Raw genomic sequence first — 12,313 nt, 5'->3', positions numbered from 1 at the left:
TTCTTCATACATACAGAAAAACTTGGATGTAGACAAGGACATAATGTACCGTGAAGAAAACAGATACAGAGCGTCTACAGTACACCGTTCTGTTTATATGAGACCAAAACCAGACCCAGCTAGGCTATGGGTTGGGAGTCAGCCTGTGGTGACCTCCAGGGATGAAAATGTGCCAGGAGGGAGCCTTCTGAGGTGATGTAAATATTACAACAAACGTAAAAATCCATTCATTCACCTAAGTTTTGTGCACTTTACAATGTTCTATCATACCTCAAGACATTGAAGGAGGGTTTGGAGAGGTTGTTCAGTGGTCAAGGGAACTTGTTTGCAAATCCTACTGGCCTAGGTTTGATTCCCCAATACCCGTGTAAAGCCAGATACTCAAAGTGGGGCATGTGTCAGGAGATCTTTTGTAGTGGCAAGAGTCCTTGGCATGCCCATACTTTCTCTCTTCCTCCTTCTCCCTTAAAAAAAATAAATAACATAGTTTGAGAATTAAAAAAAAAAATTGAAGGAGAAAAACAAAGACAAAGGACAAACAAACAACAAAGAGAGACTTGGGTGAGAAAGCCTCTAGAGTCAGCCTGGTCGCATGTCCCACATCTGACTTCCAGGACTTGGCCTCTGTTTCCCAAGTCTAAATATCAACTTGCTGTATGAACTCTACTGTTGATTCTCCAGATCTTCATTCTGCCACTTGCCTATCAGCTTACTGCTCCAGCATGCCCCAGGTCTGTCAACAGCATCTGATATTTGAATTATCTATGCACTCCTTCAGATTTGCTTAACTTCAAATTGAGCCAGAGCTGACAGAGCTTGCCTACATCAAGATAGCTTTTCCATGGCCTGCCTTCCCCATGCTTCGGACCCATTAATCTCATCATATTGTGCTGAGATGGGCTCAGGACCTCCCCTACCAATCCTCTATCAGTTGCCCACTGCTGCCACACATTTTGAGGAGTTCTTGCATGGGGAACCCTTTCTGGTCAGGGTACATGCGGTTACAGGTTACATAGTCCTGAGAGTCTCATCAACATGATTGCATTGAGCTATCTGGACTCCTTCACACTATCTAGAGGTCAGCTTTAGGCACAGAATAAAAAAACAAAACAAAACCAGATCCTGCATCCTCTCCTGTATTATAGGGATGGCAAACTTCCACATGGGCTAACTTGTCCTTCCCTTCTGCTTCGTATCCCATGGCAGACATTAATAATCGATCATAGCATTTTTCCAGTAAGTGTGAATTAGAAAAGTACTCCAGTAAAGCACAGGAGACAAAATATGTGCTTGGGCCTGTGAAATAAGAGTTGCCCTGTTCTCTCCGGGTGTAGACACCCTCTGTCCTCAAAGGACAGCCACCGGTCTAAAGCATCTCAGCTGCAAAGGGAGGAGGAAGACAACACTCTATACTGTTTCCCTAGAAGTTGAAGGGAAAGGAGGATTTGTCTGCAAGAGACCTACTGAGGAATCACTCCCAGGCTAGGAAAGGGATGGAGGTGATCTGTAAGTGTGCAATCTCAGGCAAAAGCTCCCCAGAGAGAAGATGAGAGAGTAGGTACTCTGGAGTGACCCATTTGCTCTGGGAGGTGGCTTGAACACCCTCACCACCCACCTCTGGTCAAAGGCCGCAGGGTGAGGTGCATTCCCAGGCTCTCCTGGCTGGCTGTGTGTGAGAACTGTCCTAGTGTCCTCCAGGGACAGTCTTATATAAAGATGAACCTGAGACACGGGTGTGGAGAGCAAATGCATACCCAAACGGGCCCGACAGAAACAGGGAAACCCCAACACTCTCTGCTATTCAAGGCAATTACAAAAGACAGAGCCAATGGGAGTGACACTATATCCATCGTAGTGCTCCTTAATTAGATCCTGCTCTACAGAGAAGACCGGGCGTGGGGGGCGTTGACGGGAGTGGAGGGTGCTCGAACTCCTCATGGTCACTGCCAGCCTGACCCTCCACTGTTACCATCCTTTGTAGATGGAAAAGGACAGAAGGATCAGGTACCCTGTTTGTGTGTGCCCACATTATCTGCTATACAGGAATCTCCACAAAATCCACTAGCATGGTGAGCACTTCTATTTCTAGCCCACCGTGTTTCCGGAATCCTTTCCGAGTGCAGGGCATTTCCACGCCCCACAAGACAAGCTGGACTTGCATTTTCATTGGTCAAGTAATACAAAAGGTGCCTCTCTCTCGAGTGTGCTCATTCGTTCTGCTTCTCCTGTGAGTTGATGCTTTCTTCTTGAACTGACCCTGACTGTACAGATCCACAGCTGAGCTGGAGTGGGTAGGGAGCCTGTGTTATAACGTCGCCCCTTTAAACCATTCTCTCCTTACTCAAAGTCAGACAAGGAATTTTTTTTCCTTTTGTTCAAAAGATGTGGCATCTTGGGCTGGAGAGATGGCTTAGCGGTGAAGCACTTGCCTGTGAAGCCTAAGGACCCCGGTTCGATGCTCGGTTCCCCAGGTCCCACGTTAGCCAGATGCACAAGGGGGCACACACGTCTGGAGTTCGTTTGCAGAGGCTGGAAGCCCTGGCGTGCCCATTCTCTCTCTCTCCCTCTATCTGTCTTTCTCTCTGTGTCGCTCTCAAATAAAAAAAAATAAATAAATTAAAAAAAAAGATGTGGCATCTGGACACTGGCCCAAGTGTTGGCTCAACCACCTGCTAACTGTTAAAATTCTTTAACCTCGCTGGGCCTCAGTTTCCTCATTTACTGTATAAAGAAGGCCTAGATTATAATGCCAGCCCTCACGTGGACATGGTAGCTTACCTGGCTCCAGGTTATGGAAATTGTGTTCCTTTGTTCATCAGGAACAAAGACCTGGACTTAAACTTCTAAAAAGGTTGTTATTATATTTTAGCTTCAATGCCTTAATTTCTAGGCAACATTTTTCTTTAAGAGGAAGGAGCTATCTGGCATAAGGAGACCTGCATTTTTTTCTGCCTTTTCCTTTCTTTCTTTTTTAAACATTAAAGCCCCTGTCTTCAGGGAAGAAGAGTCTGCTGGATGTGTTTGAATGTTTCAAATCAAAGCCTGCAGAGGATGGAGAGCTATAGGTTTCAATAAGCACCTTCCTTTAGTCATTTTAAGAATTTCACTTATGAGGATAATGAAATCTTCAGAGGCCCTGGGAGACATACCAGAAAAAAAAAAGTCAGACTCATCAGTGGGATTTTTCTTAATGCTCTCCCCCATACACCTCAAGTCTATTTGCCCCCCAGGAGGGTCTCATTTGTGGGTTCAGAAGATGTCTGCAGCCCCCTTGGCTAGTTTTTAGAAGGGAAGAAACTTCCAGCTCTTCCCACCATCACCTAGGCCCACTGCTGACCACCCTGCGTGACTCCAGGAGCCCGAGTTCCAGCAAGCTCTGGTGTGTGTGTGACTGCTGGTGGTAAACATTTTCACTGGAAGTAGGTCTGGGTGTCCTTGGCAAATATGAATTCCCTTATGCCTTCTTCTCACAGTGTTGCCTTGATAAAAATGATGGGACAAATGCAGTATTCTGTGTGAGTTTGTGCCTACTGCTTTTGGATGTGCAGTCTGAAGCCTGGGATTTCCAGGCCTCCGTTCAGTGAGATGTGTGTACTCAGGCCCTGGCATGCAGAATATGCCCTTCTTCTACTTGGGAGGGAGATGGGTAGAACCGGCTTCTCCTTTCATAGGTTTTCTTGAGATGTTGCCAAAATTCATTCCAAGCTATTTAAAGATTAAGAAATGTATTTTTTGAGAACTTGATTTGATGTAATTTCAGGAAAAGACAAGTACATTTAGAAAAGACAATGTAAAATCCTCAAAGACCCAGTTGAAAGAAGGAGTTGATGTGTAATTAAAAGCAGTGGGCATGAATGGATTCTGCACATTTTCGAGGATCAAGTTACCTGGAAAAAAAAAAAAAAGAAAATTGTGGGATGGGTATAATATAAACAAAAAGGGGAGTTCAAATGAGGACTTTAAGAAATTAAAATCAAAAGAGAGTCTTCAAAAAGAGTGTCCATCTTGGGTATTAACCTCCAACATTGAAATGAAAACAATTTTGAAAAGCTTTAAAAAATCCAAACAAGGCAGCCCACATTTGGGTCTGCTTCAGATCTCTTGGCCTCCAGCCTTCTGAGGGAAGCTCTACTTTGTCCTCATCATTTTCTGGGTCTAACATTTATTCTCTGCAAAGTGCACCTTTCTTACCAGCTACCCAAAGGCATGCTGATTTTACAAAAGAAAGATGGTTACCACCTTGTATGTGAGGCTCTCACAGTTTCTGAGTCCGGTGTAATGGTTCAAATACACTTAACAGTAACCAGGGGGTATACGTTCTCACCCATGATCCTGTTTCTTACTTCGTGGGGCACACAGGGGATTATTTTGCTTTTCTGAGTCAGTATTCTCAATATGACCTGAGGCTCTTCTCGGTGCTGTCCAGCAAATCTGTCATGATTTTATTCATTGTCCCCTATGTCCACCTAGAACTCAATGTCATGCCAGGATGGGGAAGGGACTTGTCCAAGGTCCCAGAGCTGACGGGGCCCTGATAATCAGAGATTAGATTCTTCAGAGTCAGCAACTGGGGAGGCTGCATGGTCTGCATTTGATCTCAGCCTAAATGTGGAGAAGCAGTTATATTTGTGTCCTCCAATGGAGCAGTTCTTAGGCAGTGGCTATCATACCCTGGGAAAGTGGTTTGTGTGACTGAAGAATATCACGTCAATTTTATTTCACTTCAGTTCATTTTGATTTACATTTAAATAGCCATGCACAGATTTGGCTAATATATTGGGCACAGCAGTTTGAAATGGTGGCTCAGTCCAATTTGAGTGGCTACAATAGCATACCTGAGGCTGAGTATTTTCTGAAGAATGTAGTTATGTGGTGTCTGGAAAGTACAAACAGCATATTCCTGGCAACTGGAGGGAACCCTTGGACATATCATAACATGGTGGGTAAATGGGTATGGAGAGAAGGAACATAAGAGAGAGGAAGCAAGAGAACTAACTGGGGAAGATGACCTGATATGAACTCAGTGTTGCATTAACCACTAGTCTGGAAAGACTAACCTGCCCTCAGGTGATGGATATTCAACATTTCCAAGGGTGTGTACCAATGGCCTGATCACCTCCTGTTGCCCTAAGGGTGTGTGCCAGTGACCTGATCAACTCCTGTTGCCCTAAGGGTGTATACCAGTGACCTGATCAACTCCTGTTGCCCTAAGCGTATGTACCAATGGCCTGACCACCTCCCTGTTGGCCCTACCTCTTGAAGGTTTCTTGTCTACTTCATGAACCTTTGGGGACAAGCCACATCAGAACCATATCAGATGGTTGTATACATCCTTTCATGTTCCCAAATTTTGTGATTCCATTCCCTGTTACTCAGGCTGATGTTGCTAATTAGTCATAAGAGTTAATCACTGGTTATTGGGGCCTTGCTTGGTCTAAGCCCCTGTTTTAATCACTGTGGAAGTAAGGGTAAGGAAGGGGTGGAGCCCTTGTTCCTTGAGAGCTTGCTGTGGGAGAGAATAATACACTTCTCGAAATGTCAGCTGTTAAGGATGGTACTCCTGGGAAAATAAGCAGAGCTAACCTTTGTTAGCAATGTTATATGTGGGCCTGTAACACCTACTGCGTGAGGGTGTCCCGTAAGGCGGTGTTCTCTGGATTTATCTGACCCACTTCCCTCCTTCACCTCCAAAGCTAAAACTAATCTGGACACTCGCCAATCCCTGAGTCAAAACTTGGTTATTTTTAGCTTTGGTAGCCTTAAAACCTAGTTAGGATAAATGACCTCAAGGAATGTGCGTTTTGAGTATCAAGTAGTGATTAGGCATTGGGAACCCACGTGGCATATGACAGTTTTATTGGGATCTTCCTTCTGGGGGGGCTGGCACGGCATGCTAGGAGTGCATGTGGACAATGGACAATTAAGTAGAGGTAGTGTTTAGAGCAGGACATGGGATGGTGAGATTTCTCAGTGATTAAAGTCACTTGCTTGCAAAGCCTGATGGCCTGGGCTCAATTCCACAGATGAACAAAGTGACACATGCATCTGGAGTTCATTTGGAGTGGGGAAAGGCCCTGGTGTGGTCATTCTTCTTTATTCTCCTCTCTCTGCTTGCAAGTAAATAAAGAAATATTAATAATAAAAGGACAAGCGATGGTGGTTGCTCCTAGAGTAATTGACAGTTACAACATCAGGTAGCACAAACCAACCAAATCTCCTGGCTTGTCATCTCTGAGCAGCTATTAGTATGGAGAGAGAGGATTTGGGTGTAACAACAATGAGTTCCAGAGATGGCTGCACTTCTCATTTTGGTGTGAACTTGAAGAAGCGTGTGCTTTACCAGGATGAAATGCGTGTGACATGGTTTCATAGTCATTGGAAACCAGATGTGGTAAAGGCACCAAAGTCTCGTCACAGACAGTGACTGACTAGTTCGAGACCTGGTTTAGCAATTAAAAAAAAAAAAAAAAAGTGGAGGAGTATGGGGCCTTGAGGAGGGACTAGGAACATCTGGAATAACATCTGAGGTTATCTGAGGCTTTGGTTAGAGGCTTTCCAACAGCTTTCTCAGGAGCCCTTGGTTTTCCTGGAGGGTCTTCTGCTGCTATGTAGGCTGAGGCAGCCCAGGGAGTCTGACCTCCATTAAAGTAGAACCTGCTGATGGGAACTACTCTCTATGTTGGGAGAATGGGACGTATGTTCCAGTGGACTGGGAAAGTGTCTCAGTTGGTAAAGTGCTTGGAGCGCAAACACAAGGATTCCTAGAACCCAAGTTAATGTCAGGTATGGGGGTGTACGCCTGTGATCCCAGCCCTGGGGAGGTGGGGTCAGGCAGATTCCCCGGGTTAGCTGGCTAGCTAGACTAGCTGAGTGGATGCACTCTTGGTTCAGCAAGAGACCCCATCTCTGAGCCACAAGTTGGGTCATGATATGCAGAGACATTTATCGTACCAATAACTGTGGGCTAACTCCACAATGCACGACCCATATACCTCAACAAGGAGGGGCCAATGGGGAGGGGGTAGGTCATGGATGAGCCTAATAATGGTACCAAACTGCCTGTATTTGCTGAATAGAAAACTAATAAAAAAAAAAAAGAGACCCCATCTCCATAAGTAAGTATAGAGTAATAGAGGAAGATAGTCAACATGGACCTTGGGTTTCCCCACACATGCACACAGATGTGCACGCACATATTCATGAATATGCACGTACACATCATGCATAACACCCACACACCAAAAAAAGAAAAAAGAAAAAAAAAGGTATATTTTGAGTTTAGGGAGATGCTCAGTGGATAAAGTGATTGTCCTACAGCGTGAGTACTAGGACCTGTATAAAAGCCAAAGGGAAAACAAACAAACAAACATTCAGCTGTCTTAGCACTCCTGTGTGCTGTACCAGCCCACCTACGGTGAGAAGGAAGGTGGAGATAGGAGAACCACCTAGAAGTTTAGTCCACCTAGCCTGGTGTTCAGAATGGTGGACCAAAGACCGTGCCTCAAACAAGATGGACGGTGAGGCAAGGCACCTGAACTTGTTCTTCATAAATGCATGATGGCACATGTATACCTGTACTCACATTCATGAATATTCACACACACACCGCACCCCCCCCCACACTCCATAAAAGTCTTCTTTGGCAAAAATTTCTTTGAAATTGAGTGGATGCTGAGAGTGGGTGAGTTATCCAATAGGGCGTGTGGGGTATTGGAGGAGAACAGACCAACTGAGCCCCACTTTGGGACTTTGCTCCCTCCCAGGACAAGATGGGTATGGTAGTTTGAATAGATGACCCCCCCCCCCAAATATATTCAGGAGTTTGTTAAAAGTTCTTGGATTTCCAGCCACCTGACTGGAGGAGGTGTCACTGGGGGGCAGAACTTAGGGTCCAGCCCTAAAGTGTGGTGGTACATTTGAATTCCGGTCTAAACCTATGCAAAGTAGCCGAGTTCCCCTTGGAGTTCCTGAAGTATGCTGTGTGTTGTGGCTTGTGGGTTTTGGCTTGTGGCTCTCTCTCAATCTCTCTCTGCTTGGTCCTTTAAGAGGGGACCAGCTTCTTATGTCATTAAGGAACTTCCCCTGGATCTGTAAGTTTCAATAAATATATCTTCCTCCATAAGTGTGCCTGGTTTGGAAGTTCATCTCTGCGACCTGAAGCTGTTTACTATAATGGGTATGAAGCTGGGAGGTTAGTAGGATCCTGGGAGAAGTCCTTGGACAGGAAAGGAGAGAGCCAGTGAGTGTGTCAAGCATAGGATCTTATTTACAAGATCCTACAATTCCCATCGTGATGCCCCAGCAATTCATCTTGGGTCTAACAACTGGTTATATATTACTTTAACTTCTGGTGATAAGCCTTGAATTATAGTGCATTAAGTTGGAAAACCCCTAAACTCATCACATCCCCCCAACATACAAATTTAACAGATTAGGATACAAATGGCCAGCGTGAGGGAGGGGCCTGCCCATAGTTCCAAGGCCCTGGAAGATCAGATTCCAGATCCTCATGCAGAGGCAGGAACTTCAGAGTTAGGAAGTGTTGGGGTTAAGCAGTTCTTTCTCAGCCAGTTTCTTCTAAGATGTCTGGAATGGGTAACTCCACTGACTGCCACACGTGGCCCTGTTAGTATATATTGTACATACCCAGCACTGAACAAAGCACACCTTACATTGCCTCACTGAATTCTTGATGCTTCTTGTCTCCTGTTTGCCCTGAAGACCCTATCTGCCCTGTTCTCTGCCCACCAGTGCCCTCATGGTGCTCCAAGTGGAAGGCAAGATAGGTCTTCTTTGTCCTCTAGGTTCTTTTGGCTTTGCCAGGCAGAGCTGCAGGGAGGGAGCAGGGTGAACTGAATGTGCTTGTACATGTGGCTCCATCGCTGGTTGACCCCAAAGGTTGTCTCCCTCTATGGTTGGTCACAACTTCCACAATGGGATGCAGATATACTTGTCCTAGTGCCCTTTCAGACACTGACATGATAATGGAGCTCCTGCTGCTAGCTGCGGGGTGTGGCACCCTTCCTCCCCCCTTGCGGTTTGGCAACATAACATCTCCATATTTCTTTATCAGTAGTGTTTTGTTAAACTTTCCTTAAATTATACCAATTTTTATTTATTTGTTTATTTATATTTATTTGAGAGAAAGAGAGAGAGGCAGAGAAAGAGGCATATAGAGAGAAGGAGAAGGGCATGCCAGGGCCTCCAGCCACTGCAAATGAACTCCAGATGCTTGCACCACCATGTGCATCTGGCTTATGTGGGTCCTGGGGAATCAAATCCAGGTCCTTAGGCTTTGCTGGCAAGTGCCTTAACTGCTAAGCCATCTCTCCAGTCCCCAATTTTTATTTGTATAAATTTATTCATTTATTTATAAGCAGACAGACAGAGAGAGAAGAGAGGAAGAGAGAGAGAGAGAGAGGAAGAATGAGCACCCTGGAACTTCCAGCCACTGCAAACAAACTCCAGATACATGAGCCACTTTGTGCACCTGGTAAGTACTGGGGAATTGAATCTGGGTCATCAGGCTTTGCAGACCTTAACCTCTGAGCCATTTCTCCAGCCCAGGTTATACCAAGTTTAATTCCCAATGAGATTCCACTTGCTGTATATGCAACATAACCTCATGAAATAGGCACCTCTATTGCCCCACCAATGAGCACACTGCAGTATAGATGTACGTCTGAGTCACATGGTACGTAAGCACTGGAGATTCCAGAAGAATTGCCATTGAACAACCCATTACAAGCCCGTCTTAGAGCAAGTGAGGTGGGAGGAAGCATGGTGGGTGATCCAGAGCTTGATTTCCATCACTGAGAGTTTGTTGCCCCATCTTATGTCCACTTGAGATCATTCAATCCAAGGTCAGTTAGTGCTGGCAGGCAATCTGTAAGAGGAGACAGTGTGGTGATATCCAAAGAAAGTGGCAACAAAGTTTGTTTCTGGGGGACTGTACTCAGTGGATGAAGTGTTTGCCGCACAAGTATGAGGACCTGTATTCAGATCCCCAACACTAATGTAAAATACTGGGTATGACAGCAAATGTCTTTAATCTCAGATCTGGGGTGGTGAAGACAGGAAGACCCCTGGACTTTGCTGGCTAGTTATCCAGCCCAATTGGTGAGCTCTGGGTCCAATGAGAGACCCTTGCTCAAAAATTAAGGTGGGGGGACTGGAGAGATTGCTTACTGGCTAAGGCCCTTGCCCACAAAGCCCGAGGACCCATGTTTGACTCTCAAGGTCTCATGTAAGCCAGGCTCGCAAAAGTGAGGCAAGAGCAAGGTTGCACATTCCCACTAGGTGGCGCAAGCATCTGGCGTTCAATCTCAGTGGCTGAGGCTCTGCGGCTCCAATTCTGTCTCTCTCTCTAAAATAAAAAAAAAAAAATTAAGGTGGAGAGCTAGATAGATAGTTCAGCAGTTCAAGGCACTTATTTCCAAATCCTGGCAGCCCTGGTTAGATTCCCCAGTATCTACATAAAGCCAGACACACAAAGTGGCCCGTGTGTCTGGACTTCATTTGTAGTGGCAAGAGGTCTTGGCATGCCAATTCTTTCTCTCTCTCTCCCTGCAAATAAATTAAAATTAAAATTAAAACAGTAAGGTGGACAATGATCAAGTTAAGATACCTGATGTCATTTATACAATGGCGTTCTACTCAGCAGTAAAGAAAAATGAAGTCATGAAATTTGCAGAAAAATGGATGGACCTGGAAAGGATTATACTAAGTGAGGTAACCCAGGCCCAGAAAGCCAAGCGCCACATGTTCTCTCTCATATGTGGATCCTAGCTACAGATGACTGGGCTTCTGTGTGAGAATGAAAATACTTAGTAGCAGAGGCCAGTAAATTATAAAGGAGACATAAAGGGAAGAGAAAGGAAGGGAGGAGGGTACTTAATAGGTTGATATTGTGTATATGTAAGTACAATGATTGTTATGGGGAGGTAATATGATGGAGAATGTAATTTCAAAGGAGAAAGTGTGGGGGGGGGAGGGAGGGAATTAACACGAGATTTTTTTATAATCATGGAAAATGCTAATAAAAATTTTAAAAAAAGGAACTGAAAAAAAAAAGATACCTGATGTCGACCTCTGGCTGCACACATACATGTGCACATACATGTGTCCATATATATGAACATGCATGCACTCATAACACACACACATATGCACACAAGAAATTGCCTCTGTTGTTGAGGATTGTTGGAAATTTTATTAAAAAAAACTTTACAAACCAAGATGACACTAATTAATTAAGGGAGCAGAAAATAGCCTCCTGGAAGTGGGGGGGATGACAGCTTCCCGGGCTGATTTCATTTGGTGGTGATGGCTTGTCGATACGACATGCCGCCCGGAACCCACCCAGTCTCTTCTCCCGTCTGAGAACATTTTCCCCCCTCTGAATTGTGCAAGCTCAGACTGGGAGTGCCAGAAGCCAGCCTATAGCTTTGCTGACCTACTTCCCTGCTGGCTCCAGCATCATCCATTTTAACCAGCTTTTCAAGGTCATGACTTTGCAACACAGAAGCTGGCTGTTGCTTGACACAAAGGCAGGTTTCATCAATTGTTCTGTTTACGAAAATTTCAGTGTTCTCCTACCTCAGTGGAGGAGTAGAATGTAGAGGTGGGCTCCTGTGTAGGACAGATAACAAACACAGCTGCTTTGTGCCTAAATTGGCCGCTTGGTCTGTACTCTAGGTGCTTACAAAGCAGGTTTTCACTGTTATGAAACACCTGGGTGACACCAACCGCGCACAGGGAAGGATCCAGGCTGTCTGGTGGGCCGTCACGCTCCCCTTTTTGTGTGTGACGCAGACAAATGTATGCTGCACATGAACACAATGTCTTATTTTTCACTTTTATGAAAGGATCATATGAAGCCAGCTCCTCGCTGATAAAAAGAAACTGCTTTGTGTATCTATTACGGTACCTTTCATCTCGACAGGCTTTGTGCTCAACTTCCGGCTCCAGCTACATTCTTCTCTGGTTTGAGAAAGACAAATTGTATTCAGTGAGAGAGAAAGAGGAAAATTTTCTTGATTATTTCCTAAATAAAGAGTCAGGGGAAATGTGATTTTTTTTTTCTCCCTACTACTCAAAGAAGAGAGTCTCCCTTCAAAATGACCCCAAATTTTCTGTGCTACTCAGCACACTCAAGCTGTTTGATCTGAAGGGAAGCTTGTTCTACCTCTTGCTCTGCTAGTCCTCATTAGAGAATAAAGAGGACACAGGACCCTTGCCGTCCATGTCAGCTAATCATTGACAGTCAGGGACAGGCGATGTGTGTGCTACTTTATGGCCTGACCTCTGGAAT

This window comes from Jaculus jaculus, chromosome 4, assembly GCF_020740685.1.
Source record: "Jaculus jaculus isolate mJacJac1 chromosome 4, mJacJac1.mat.Y.cur, whole genome shotgun sequence".
NCBI lineage: Eukaryota > Metazoa > Chordata > Mammalia > Rodentia > Dipodidae > Jaculus > Jaculus jaculus.
The sequence above is the reverse complement of the archived record's forward strand: the minus strand, read 5'-3'. Positions refer to the sequence as shown.